We start from the raw sequence: 11,242 nt of genomic DNA, 5'->3' as shown, positions 1-11,242 counted from the left end.
AATAGGTACAGAGAATAGGCAGCAAAAGAACCTCTGAGCCTGACAATCTTGTAGCACAGCAGCTCTGGTTTCAATTTGCCCTAACCTTCACCTATAAACCATTGTAAATATGAGGATGGGGGAGATGTTACACAGCCTTTGCAGCTCTCCTTGCATGTGAAGCAGCATCCTCCAGCAAAGAGCAGGCAGGCAGCTGGGAGCTGTAAGTACTTCAGGCACTCTCATTTAATCTGCTATTACATGTGAGCTGACATTCTGAGCTCACTGAAATCATTCCACACACAATGCATTCCTAAGCTTTCCAGAGAGCTGTAGTCTCTTCACTATTATCACATCTTCTGTTTCTTGCTGTCTTTAGGAAAGGGGAAGAATGAAATAAAACAATGCCCGCCTATAGGCTAGAAGCCGATTGACTTTCAATCATTTTAATAGTCAATTACAGTCGAGAATATTTGGTTTTTCCCTTCTCCATATCCTCACATAAAGATTTGCCCTGCCACAAATCATTCACTGTGGACTTAGAGAAACTGCACACACGACTCCCAGCTTAGCAATTAATGTCACATAATAAGCCATCTATAGCCTTTTCTTAAATGAATATTCAGATAACAGAGAAAAAGTGAGCCCTGTTAGTACGTCTTCAGATCTGTTTCAGGGCTTGTGAGATAGATTATGTGTAGAAAGGCTTGTGAATTGAATATGAACCAGTTGTCACATGAATAACGCTATCAGACTTCAGCTTTTGTAAACAAAACCATATCAGTGGATTCTGCTTTGATTTTATTGTAACTGGTTTTAAAAAAACTCTGTAACTGCTTAGCATCTGGTGGCAGAACTGAAATATATTGATGTTAATAATGAAGTAAACCACTCACTGCCAGATCCAGACGAACCATACTGCATCTCACTCCAGTGGAGTCACTCTAGGAACAAGGTGCTATTTAAACATAATAGGAGTCTAAGCATCTTGTCCAAAGTATTTAAAACTTGTATTCATAGGTGACAGTCCCCAGAAAATCTCAGGTATAAAAGATTTGTGTAGTAAAACCCAAATTTATGCATAAATAAATTTTGTTCTGGCAGATGTGAAGAGGAAAAAATGTCCCTCTATGGAAATTTTTTTTTTCAAATCCAAATTACATGTTACATTAAAACAACCCTTGAACCCCCATCTGAAAAAAGCTAGTTAATAAAATTGCACACCACTTCCTGATAGTTGCTTTGATTGTTTGCACTTTATTTTTCATAGTGTCTTTCTTAATAATGTGAAGAACTAATCAACTCTCCCTAATTCAAGAAATACCTCTATTCCTCAGACTTCTGCTTCCTTTGGAAGCTTCAACAATTACCAATGAGTACCAATTAACTGCAGAAGAAATAACAGAACAAACTACATCCTGATGAGTAAAAGGGTCATTCCTATTCATCTTGATAATTTCCAGTGCTATGCAAATAGCAACAGACATTATCACGATTCATATGGAAGAAGTTATCAGCTGAACGCTACTCCAGAGAAATTCTTCCTAAATATAAGTAACATGATTAAAGGTTATGAACCACAGAAATATGAAGAAATTTAGTTTCTGATTCTGTAGTGAACACTTCCTCTAGAATATTGCAAGTACACATATGCATCAATACAAATACCTGATGTGATCAGACGAGTCTAGCAATGTAGAGATAAGCCTTTATTCATTATCTTATTTCCTTATGGCACTGCTGGCTTCAGTCCAGCTGAGGTTAAAGATGTGGGCATTTTTCAGCACATCTACAGCTCCATTGTAGCTCTTTGAGGGTAAATTACAACTTGTAGTTATTTTTCCTCTTGTACTGTAAATAGTATTCTAGTAATGTGAAAGCAAATGATTTGTACACAAGGTTTGTGTGTTTCTTGTTTTAGTGCACCATACTATTAAATATCAGCACAGAAGGCTCTTTCTTTCACTTTCCACCTCTGCAATTGATGCTTGTGTGATTTTGAATGAGCCTTGATGGGGGACACAATATGAAGTAGTTAGCACATTGTAAATTGAAGTTCCAGCTGTATTTTACAGCAAAATCCTTGTATAGATAGGACTCCAGTGGCTCTTTGAAGAGGTAGTAACACTCAACATCTGTGATTTGAAAATCTACTAAAAATACAGAATGAGACAATGTGACCACCCAACAGAATGCCCTGCCTGTTGGTCAGAGATCAGGGTTCATGATCTGAATGCCAGTGTCAAATGAGACTGAGATGTTGACCAACTGCACAGTAATTTTAATCTTTGAACCATAATAATTTCCTAACATTAATACATATGCTAGGCCTCCTTGAAAGCATCTCTTCCCCTGACTTCTTTTAGTTGTTTAATGTGCTCAGTGATAGAGTGGTCATGTAAATAATATTCTAGAGATACTAGTATATGCAAATATTGTCATATAAAACATCAGCATTTTCAGAGACAGAATCTGGTACACTTAGACCTCATCTGATTAGGAAATGTATGTTGTATGTTGCGAATCATTGCTTGCATCTGCAGTTCAGGTTCTCCTTATGCCTTAACATAATCTGGTAGCAACATTCTATCTTCAAGCAATCTGGAAGTATTTTAGGAAGATCCCAGCATAAAATGTGGTTGTCAAATGGTAGGATTTTCATCAGTTTGCTGTCAATAAGGTCTGTGCTTTCTGCTGTCAAAATGCCAGAGTAACAGGGCTGACCATATAACATGTCAGAATATTAGGAAGTTGAACTAAACAGAGGGCTAAAGGGAGAGTTTCAAATACAACAGAAGGTTGGGCAAGGTTTTGATATCCACGACCCTTTTGTCTCCAGACTTTTCAGAATAAAAATGTGGTAAGACATTATTAATCAATGGGACAAAAATGCTGGGTGTGATTATCTTGTTAAATTGGCTAATGTAACATGAGGTGAGGGGGCCAAAATTGGAAAACTACACTCTCTTCTGAGTAGCAAAGTGGTAGCAAATGTTTGAAGATTGTGCATGGTAGTCACAACAATTTGTCAATAGGTTGGGGCAGGTCTTGACATTGACAGCAAGTGTTATCAGACAGACAGGGAAAGTCAGAGACCTACTAAGAGAAACTATGAGATAGACAAGATATGGACTGTATTCTATTGAGAAACTAAACTTGAATTACAGGAGAAGTTACAATAGCAAAGCATTCATCTGCAACTGCCAGTTATGAGTGTTACTGCTGAATCATGTTTCAAGTTATGCTCAAGGTCAGAAAAGTCATAAGAATTAATACCCAGACTATTTACAAGCTCAAGTGTCAGGGAGATCATCAATGTATATATTTAAAAGAGCTGACACTATTTCATAGCTTAGAAGTAGTTCTTTGAGTTTAAGGTTTGCTGAGTACCATTCATGAAGACTTCTGAGCAGTAGTTGAAAAAACAAGCTAGATTTAACTCGATTGCCATTTCACTGGAGAACCAGTAAGCTGTGCCAAGCTGGTAGGTAGAAGTCAGCTGCAGGACAGTATCAAATTTTACCTCTTTCCTTAGTTTTCACTGTGGGCTATCAAGAGAAGATCGTACATGCCCCAATCATAGTGAAAATCCTCAATCTCTGCAATGAGAAAGATGAATATTGTCAGCAAGATCCATTGAAGGATGAGATATCCTCATGCTTTGTAGCATGCAATGAGCAATATGACAGCATGGTAATTACCTCTCTGGCATAGATGCCACCTGGTTTTTGCAGGCTGGTCTGAGTGTACGGAACAAGATATTTGAGGAATTGCCCTGCAGAAGTATCAGTTTTTGAGCTCTTGCATGCCTTCTCAAATCTACTAATCAAGATACATTATTGAATATTAATGTATGCAGCATTAACATATGAACTAATTACATGGATCTTAAACAGTGATTTAGAGGAGACACCAGTAATCCCAGCTTTATCTGTGGCCTCTTGGTGACCATCCACTCAGAGCCCTCCACAGGGCTTGTAGAGCATTTCTGGTTACCAATGTCCCACCAGGAAAACCTTAATGTGTTAGTTTTATTAAAATAAATATCAGGAATATGGACAGAGAGAGAGTTGAAAATAAACAAAATACCAGGGCCAGCATTCATTTAAATTATATATACTTTTCCCCAAATGAAAGAGGTAGCACTCACCACCTATTTAAGACACTTACTAACTGCATAAGCAATAGGGCTAGTTTAACTTTGACCGTGAATTTCCTTTGGAAACTGGATGCAGATACGTTTTAAGTTCCTTTGTTCCCCTCTGAATGGCCCTGTAGAGGGAGTGCTTCCAATTTAAAGAGGTGATCGGTTCTTTCAGTTTATTCTAATTTATTTTATAAACAGAGAATAAAGTGAAGATTAGACTGATCTGGGATTGTACCAAGTAAGAGGATACTATTTGCATGCAAAAGGAGTTTTATGTTCTGAGCTATTGTCTTCAGTCCACTTGTTCATCAAGAATACAGTCCTGACAGACTGAGGGAAAAGAGACACTCCTGAATAGTTCCTTGAAAGAGGGTAAAAAAAAGTAGAAGGGGATTATACTTGTAACTATTTCACATATATGACCACGTTTTAGGGGTTTTTCAGCCCATGCTCAGGTACTTCTGAGTGGTCCAACAAAGGCAACTAAAACTTGCAAGTCTGTTGTCAGTCAGTTTGAATTCACTCTTCAGGGATCTTCACTTCCATGAGAAAATATTGATGAGTCAAAAACCAGACAAAACTTGTCAACTACTGGACTAAAATTTTCAATGTACAGCTAGGTCAGTGAATCAAAACCTTCTGTTTAGAGAAAAATGGTTTCATAGGGACTCTGGAGCGTAGATGGGATGTTAATATTAATCCATGATGGCTGTCTGAACTTTTTAGAAAATAAATCTAACCTGATTAACCTAAGATCTACCACTCATGACATCATGAAACATCTTATCAAATAGTTTTATATGAGGAATACAGGCAAATATCTGCTGTAGTTCTGCACAGCTTTTTCCACTTTAAGGGCAGATTTAAAGGCTCTTCTTCCAGCTGTTTGTAATGTCTCTGTACCTTCTCTAAATAACTACTTACCAGCTCAAAACGGAGAGTTTTCCTGATGATTTTGTGGGCTTCTCAAGGTACAGCAACAGACATAAGGGCTTTGGAACTGCTCTTTGTCTTCAAAGCCTTGTTTATCTCTTCTGATTGAGAAGGATAGATAAACCACACGTATAGCTCTGCTGTGGGAGTTGTTACAAAGCCACCCATTTCCTCTATGCCATGTGGTAAATCATTTTTGTAAAGTGCTAGTCAAAATTTCAGAAACTGATCAGTGGTTACTTTTTTATAGTAATAACTCACCTTTGATCTAACGAAAACAGCATTATTTTCAGACCTATTTGGTTCTCACCTTTACTCTCTACAGAATAATTATTTCTTGCTCAAAGTCCCATGGGACTGAGTTTAAAAAACAAAAAAAAAGAAAGAAGCAGCAACCTCAAGGTGGACTGAGAGAAGCCTATATACTTCTTGATAGTGCTAAACTGCTTCTGTAAGATTTAATTGGGAATGTCTCTCTGACAAATGTGGTACAAAGCTTTCCCTAAATTGCTGACCTGATCCCACTGGACCGCCTCCTGTTTATTGAGGGAGGAACGGTGCCTGATCCTTCTAAACCATCTTTTGCATGTCCTATACATTTACTTTTACTTTAAAGGAAAAAAAGCTCATGTTGCCAGAAGATTTATGTCTCAAAAAGAAAGTGTTAGTCTCCCTCTTTCTACATGCTGAGTTATTCTGAAAAAGAAAAAATTGCAGGATCTTTGATGCAGAGTAAGAGATTGTACTTGGCTTAATTTCATTATTAGGTATAAAGTCCATTTTGTATTCAGAAATGGTGCAGAGGAAGCTAACTGCAAATAGGTAGAAATGAGAGGTGGGGAGAAAATAAGTTGTTTTTAAGAGAACATGAACATTCTCAGATAAAACATTTAATGGCTTAAAAATATTGTTTTGAACAAGACTTTAGCTTATAAAATCCTCTTGTGAGAGGCAGGTGAACTGAAAACCTTCTCCAATAAATCAAAACTAGCACTGCATTATTCAGACATAAATTTCCTTACGAGTTTTCATTTTACACAAATAGTCTGGATGTTTCCAGATTTGCAGTAGAGCCCAGTTCTAGAAAAGAGGTTAAGATGCAGTGATATTGCTACAAGCTATAGGACAGGCTGTGAGTAATGTGCAGCTGAATTTAGAATATCATCAGTTGGAATTCTGCCTCAATTTTCTGCTAAATATTGCCAGTCCAGGGATGAAAATTAGACAGGACTGGTGGAACAGTTAGGCTTTCGAATACCACTTTACTACCAGGAATTGTAAGAGGAAGAAGGGAGAACACAGGCAAAACAAGTGTATTCGTGCTGTGGATACTCTGGCCCGCTAGCAGCAGCTGCTGAAACTGGTCCTTGTTTTCTCTGTCTGGAACGAAGAGCAAAGATCAAACTTTAATCGAAGTGAGCTCCTTTTCCATTTGCTCTTCCACCTGCTCCCTCTGCTGGTAAAGGCGACCTAAAGAAAGGAAAATGAGAGTTTAAAAGGAAGACAAAATGGTGGGGTGGGCTTACCCTTTGCATTTTGACAGCGAACTGAGAATTGAATTTTAGTAACCCATCTTTTAAAATACTTCATGTCATCTTGTTTTCGTTGTCTTTGCAGGCAGGGGTTGTCTGTTGTAGTTATACTGGAATTCTTTCAAACCTTTTCATAAAACAAAACATCCTGTTGTCCTTTTTAGGTTTAAAAGTTTCCAGAACAAAAATAGTGTAAAGCAGTTTCTGACTTCAGTGATAGTTTTCATGTGTTGAATTTTGTCCTCTTTTCCATCATGTTCTTAAAGCACATAATGGAAAATTACCACCACTTGTTTTTATATATCATAACTAAATCTTCCAGGTTTTTTTAAGGATGAAATTCTCTCAATTTTAAAACTTAAAACCAAATCAAGGTATTTGGTGCATAGGAACAGTGACTGTCCTCTTTTCTAAAGGTAAATTTTCACAATACAGCTGTCACAAAATGTATCAGTCTTGTTCGCCCCTTTCTCTCCAACACCCTCTTTACTGCATGTCTCGTTCCCTCCTTTGCTCTTGCTCTGGCGTTCCTCCAGATGGAGACTGAGCCAATTCATCTCTCTAACCAATCAAGAATTTTGTTTTGGGTTTTGCTAGCTTCATTTTATCCCATTTTAATGAGGTGGATGAGCTGAGCACAAGGTCAGAAAACAGCCAGATTCAGCTCCTGCGATGGGGCAGTGTCATGCAATGAACCAATAGATCTGCTCTAGAAACATTGTGCAACTTTCATGCCAAATTCTGGTGGAAAGAGACAGTAAATATTGCTGGTGGCTAAAACTCTTTCAAGACTCTTCATGTGAGCCACTGCTCCTTTAATAGGCTTGGATGAAAGGTAAAACCCTTGAAATATTTGCCAGTTGCTAGTTGCCAGTGGCATTAGCTAATGAGAAACCTGACAAAAGGCAAAAAGATCTCTTGCCCTCCCTCACTACCTCCTTCTCCTAGAGTATGTCAGGCTACATGTCAGGCTACATGTTAAAGGTTCACTACTGTTGTTACAGTGCTCTCCCTAATCACCAGCTAACACCACAGCGCTTTTTTTTATGCATTCCCTCTGAAAGATCACAATTCTCAAGCTGTTTCTCCCTGATCTTCCCCCAGTTTCATTCTGTCTCAATTGTACTCTTTCTGGTGCTGTTTCTGAAGTCTGTGATGCTTCTTTTCACAAGCAGGTTCTATTTTCAGCCTCCCTTGTTCTCAATGACCAACCATGCATGCTCACTTTATTTAACACTTTTTTGCCTCAGTGACATCTTCAGATATTTTGTCAAAGTCATTTTTGTCATGAAGTAATAAGAGAGGGTCAGACGCTCCTTGTTCAGCTATCTTGATCACAAGGGTCTGAATAACAGCCTCTCTTTTTTGTGCTGGATTGGACAAATAAGGAACATCCTTAGTACTCTTAATGGGAAAGGCTAGTGCTGCAGAAAAGCATTTGATGGGTGAAAGACGAATAGCATACGATTCAGCTGTAGGGATTTGTATGGATTTTAGGACACAGAGAAGGCACGCCTTGAGCTCTGCAGTTACTGTCTGCTTTCTGTCAATTTCTATTCACTTTCTGAGAATCATGTTAATCTTCAACACAATAACTAGGTGGGCATGGAGGATACTGGAGAGTCTTATATACAGCAAAGAACAGAGCATAGGGAGACTGCTTTTAAAATTTACTTTCTGCAGACATTATATCACCTAAATGTTCTTAGACAGCAAACATAAAAAGACACGAGAACAATCAAAGTTAATTCTCTTTCACATTTAAAAAAAATGACTCATGGAAAATATTTTCTGTGTGGAATAGAAAGCTGTCTCTGGAAAAACAATTTTGTACTGTGAGGAGCCTTGTACAGGATGTGCCTTATTATGGATAAAACTGTCATCCTACATGTTGCCACCTGTGTTAGACACATCCATGATTTTGCGATAATTGGCACCAACCATTTTGAACCATCCTCTAAATTTACATTCGTTTTCTACCTCTTTTGTTTATGAATAAATGTCCATATTCTTACATGGAACCAGAACAGACTAGTAAGGCAAAGAGTTACTCTATCACCTAATTTTGGCTATTTTCAACAGTTTTGGGTGTTTTTTTAGGATTCCCAATTGACTATATATCTTCATTTCATCAGCAACAGCGGATGTTAATTGTATTGGGTTTCTTTACCCTAAATCTTCTTCTGTCTTTAGACTTCCTGTGTGAACGTCTTACAGTGTATATGCTACCTCTCTCTCCATTAATTCAGTAAAAATGGGATTTCTTTTTTGGTTTTACCTGTGCAGTTTCCCCATATTCTGTCGCTATGTGTTTATAATTTCCACCTTCTTGTTGTTCCAGCTGCATTTTTGCTGTCCACACCATACAGCAATTCCTAATTGGTAGATGTTTTCTAATGTTGAATTCATGGTGATCAGGAAAATGAAAGGATGAACTTACCAAAATTATGACCATCTGAGAAGTGATTAAACAGGAAACTCCCCTGCATTTTGATTGACAGGAAAATGAGTTGGTGTCAGCCTAGTGAGTTCTTCCATATGAATCAAGGTATAATGGGTCTTTTTTCAGGTGCCTTAAAGGAGGACTCAGATTCATCCTTTAGGTCTTGTCTGTCAGCAATTTAGAGGAAAGTAAGCTCACTCTTATGCATTCCTAGCCATTCAGTAGAAGATGACTTAAGCGTGAAGCAAATTGATGAAAAAAGAGGAAGGGATTTTTTGTGGTCCATAATACTTCTGCTGCCCAGCTGCAGTCTCTGCTGATCAACTGCCCTTTCCTCTAATTGTCTGATGCAATAGCCTCTTGTCCTAAATTTCTTTTGTAGCTCATCTCTTTCAAACCTACAGTCTATAGCTGACCTATTTCTCCTTTTTCAATCTCAGGTGGAGAATATTTTCTTTCAGTAATATTTTTTTTGAGGTCTTAAATAATGCAACAAATTTTTCCTACATCTGAGATTTACCTTTATAGTAATTTTTTCCCTCTCACAATGCAGGACCTGATTGATTAATTTGGTTGCTTTGTGAATTATCTTAACAGCTAATCTTTAAGGATCTCCCTGACAAACTGTCTCTGTCATTTAAAACAAAACATGCCTTCTTAAATACCACAGCAATCTAAAGAAGTCCCCATGGAGGCCATTTGTGTAGGATAGATCCCCTTATCTTATTCTTGAATGACTGTCATCAGCATGGATGAATGCAAGATATAACCATACAAACTTAGGCGTGAAGAGAGAATCCATGAACAATCCAAAGATTGCTGGAAATGAATACATAATTAGTAAGTGGTTAGCTGTTCAGGTCAGTCTATCCTGACCTGAGTATCATATGTAATGACTTATGGACTTTTCCTTTTATACGTCATCACTGGGTTTAATGGCTCCGTTTCTTTATCTTTCAAGCACCTTCTTTAAACACAGCAATTATTTTTATGAGTTACACAGAGAAGAGATAGTAAATGAAATAAAACATGAAATAAAGCACATGTTGACTATGTTATCAATATCAAATTGATCTACACATTTAGATTGACACAAAGAAAATACTTGTCACTAAAATTCAGATTGTAAAGCTGGATATAATTTCTTTTCATATTTCCATCATTAGCAATGAATACAGGAACCTAACTGCAGCTTCCACAGTCCAGTCAAACGAGACGAACACATATTTGGTTTTATTTAGCATTCTATATGTTTAAATGCTACAGCTTTAAAATGAGGTGCTCCTATCTACTGTTTTTCATCCACATTTAACTAGATGTAATTTTTGAAAAAGAGTATTTCTTCTGTTGTGTATAAAAAGCATGCACATTGTGAAATCACTCTCCCTCTGAAATACAGATGGAGACAACCTAAATAGTGGGATAAGTGACAGAAGTTCCAACATCAGCAGTTAGCAGAAGACCTGGACAGTGCATTATAAGCAGTGCATTTACAATGGAATTGTGATCGGGATGAGACACATGTTGGCAGGAGTGATTCCCAGTTAACAACAACCCTACAGTATAAAAAGAAGAAAAAAAAAAAAGGTTTACCATGGCCCACTTTGGCTTTGTACCTGGAGAAATATCCAAAACATGCTAGTCCAATTCTGTTGTCACATGGTAGGAATAGGTGTGCTCTTATGAAAATGGCCTACATGCAGGTAGGCCCCAGTAGACAGTGATTTATGTCTGAGTTTTACCTGAATGTGAGCTGGATATTTTAGTAAAAGCAGTCAACTCATGTCTTTGAAGGCAAGATTTCCCAGGCTGTACAGAGAAGAACTGGTTCTACTGGTTCCTGCTGGCTGGTGCTCTCAGCTCCACCACACCCATTCCAGGCTCTCTGCACCTCTGAAACATACAAACAGAGATGTTATCTGCTAAAATATTTTCAAAACCACTGGATTTTGGTCCTTTGAGTCACTGTTTTTTATTACTGGGAAAGTCAGATTATTTGGACAGTTATTGCTATGTGCAGAAATGTTCACAATCTCAAAATGACCTCATCTTTTTTTAGTGCAGTGATTGCTTTCTCTGAAAATATGGATACATTTTTAAAGCATAATATTCATCTCAAATTTTAAAATTCAGCCTTGAATCACTGAGCAGAAGCAGTGCACTAAAGGATTTGGTCACAGCCTGCCAAATTTTGTTACACAAAGTACA

The 11,242-nt window shown here is 37.7% G+C and overlaps 1 long non-coding RNA gene across 1 annotated transcript; it reads right to left on the bottom strand.

Moving 5' to 3' along the window:
- Window positions 1-27: 27 nt before the first annotated feature.
- Window positions 28-10,923, bottom strand: LOC108449794. The gene is made up of 3 exons (XR_001866093.1): window positions 10,777-10,923; window positions 3,681-6,529; window positions 28-3,578 (listed from the first exon to the last, which is right to left on the bottom strand). It is a non-coding gene; the product is annotated as an uncharacterized LOC108449794 (long non-coding RNA).
- Between the last annotated feature and the right edge of the window lie 319 nt (window positions 10,924-11,242).

Source organism: Corvus brachyrhynchos, unplaced genomic scaffold (genome assembly GCF_000691975.1).
Source record: "Corvus brachyrhynchos isolate BGI_N302 unplaced genomic scaffold, ASM69197v1 scaffold100, whole genome shotgun sequence".
In the NCBI taxonomy this organism is placed as follows: domain Eukaryota; kingdom Metazoa; phylum Chordata; class Aves; order Passeriformes; family Corvidae; genus Corvus; species Corvus brachyrhynchos.
Note: the sequence above shows the minus strand (reverse complement) of the source record. Positions and strands in the feature narration are given on the sequence as shown.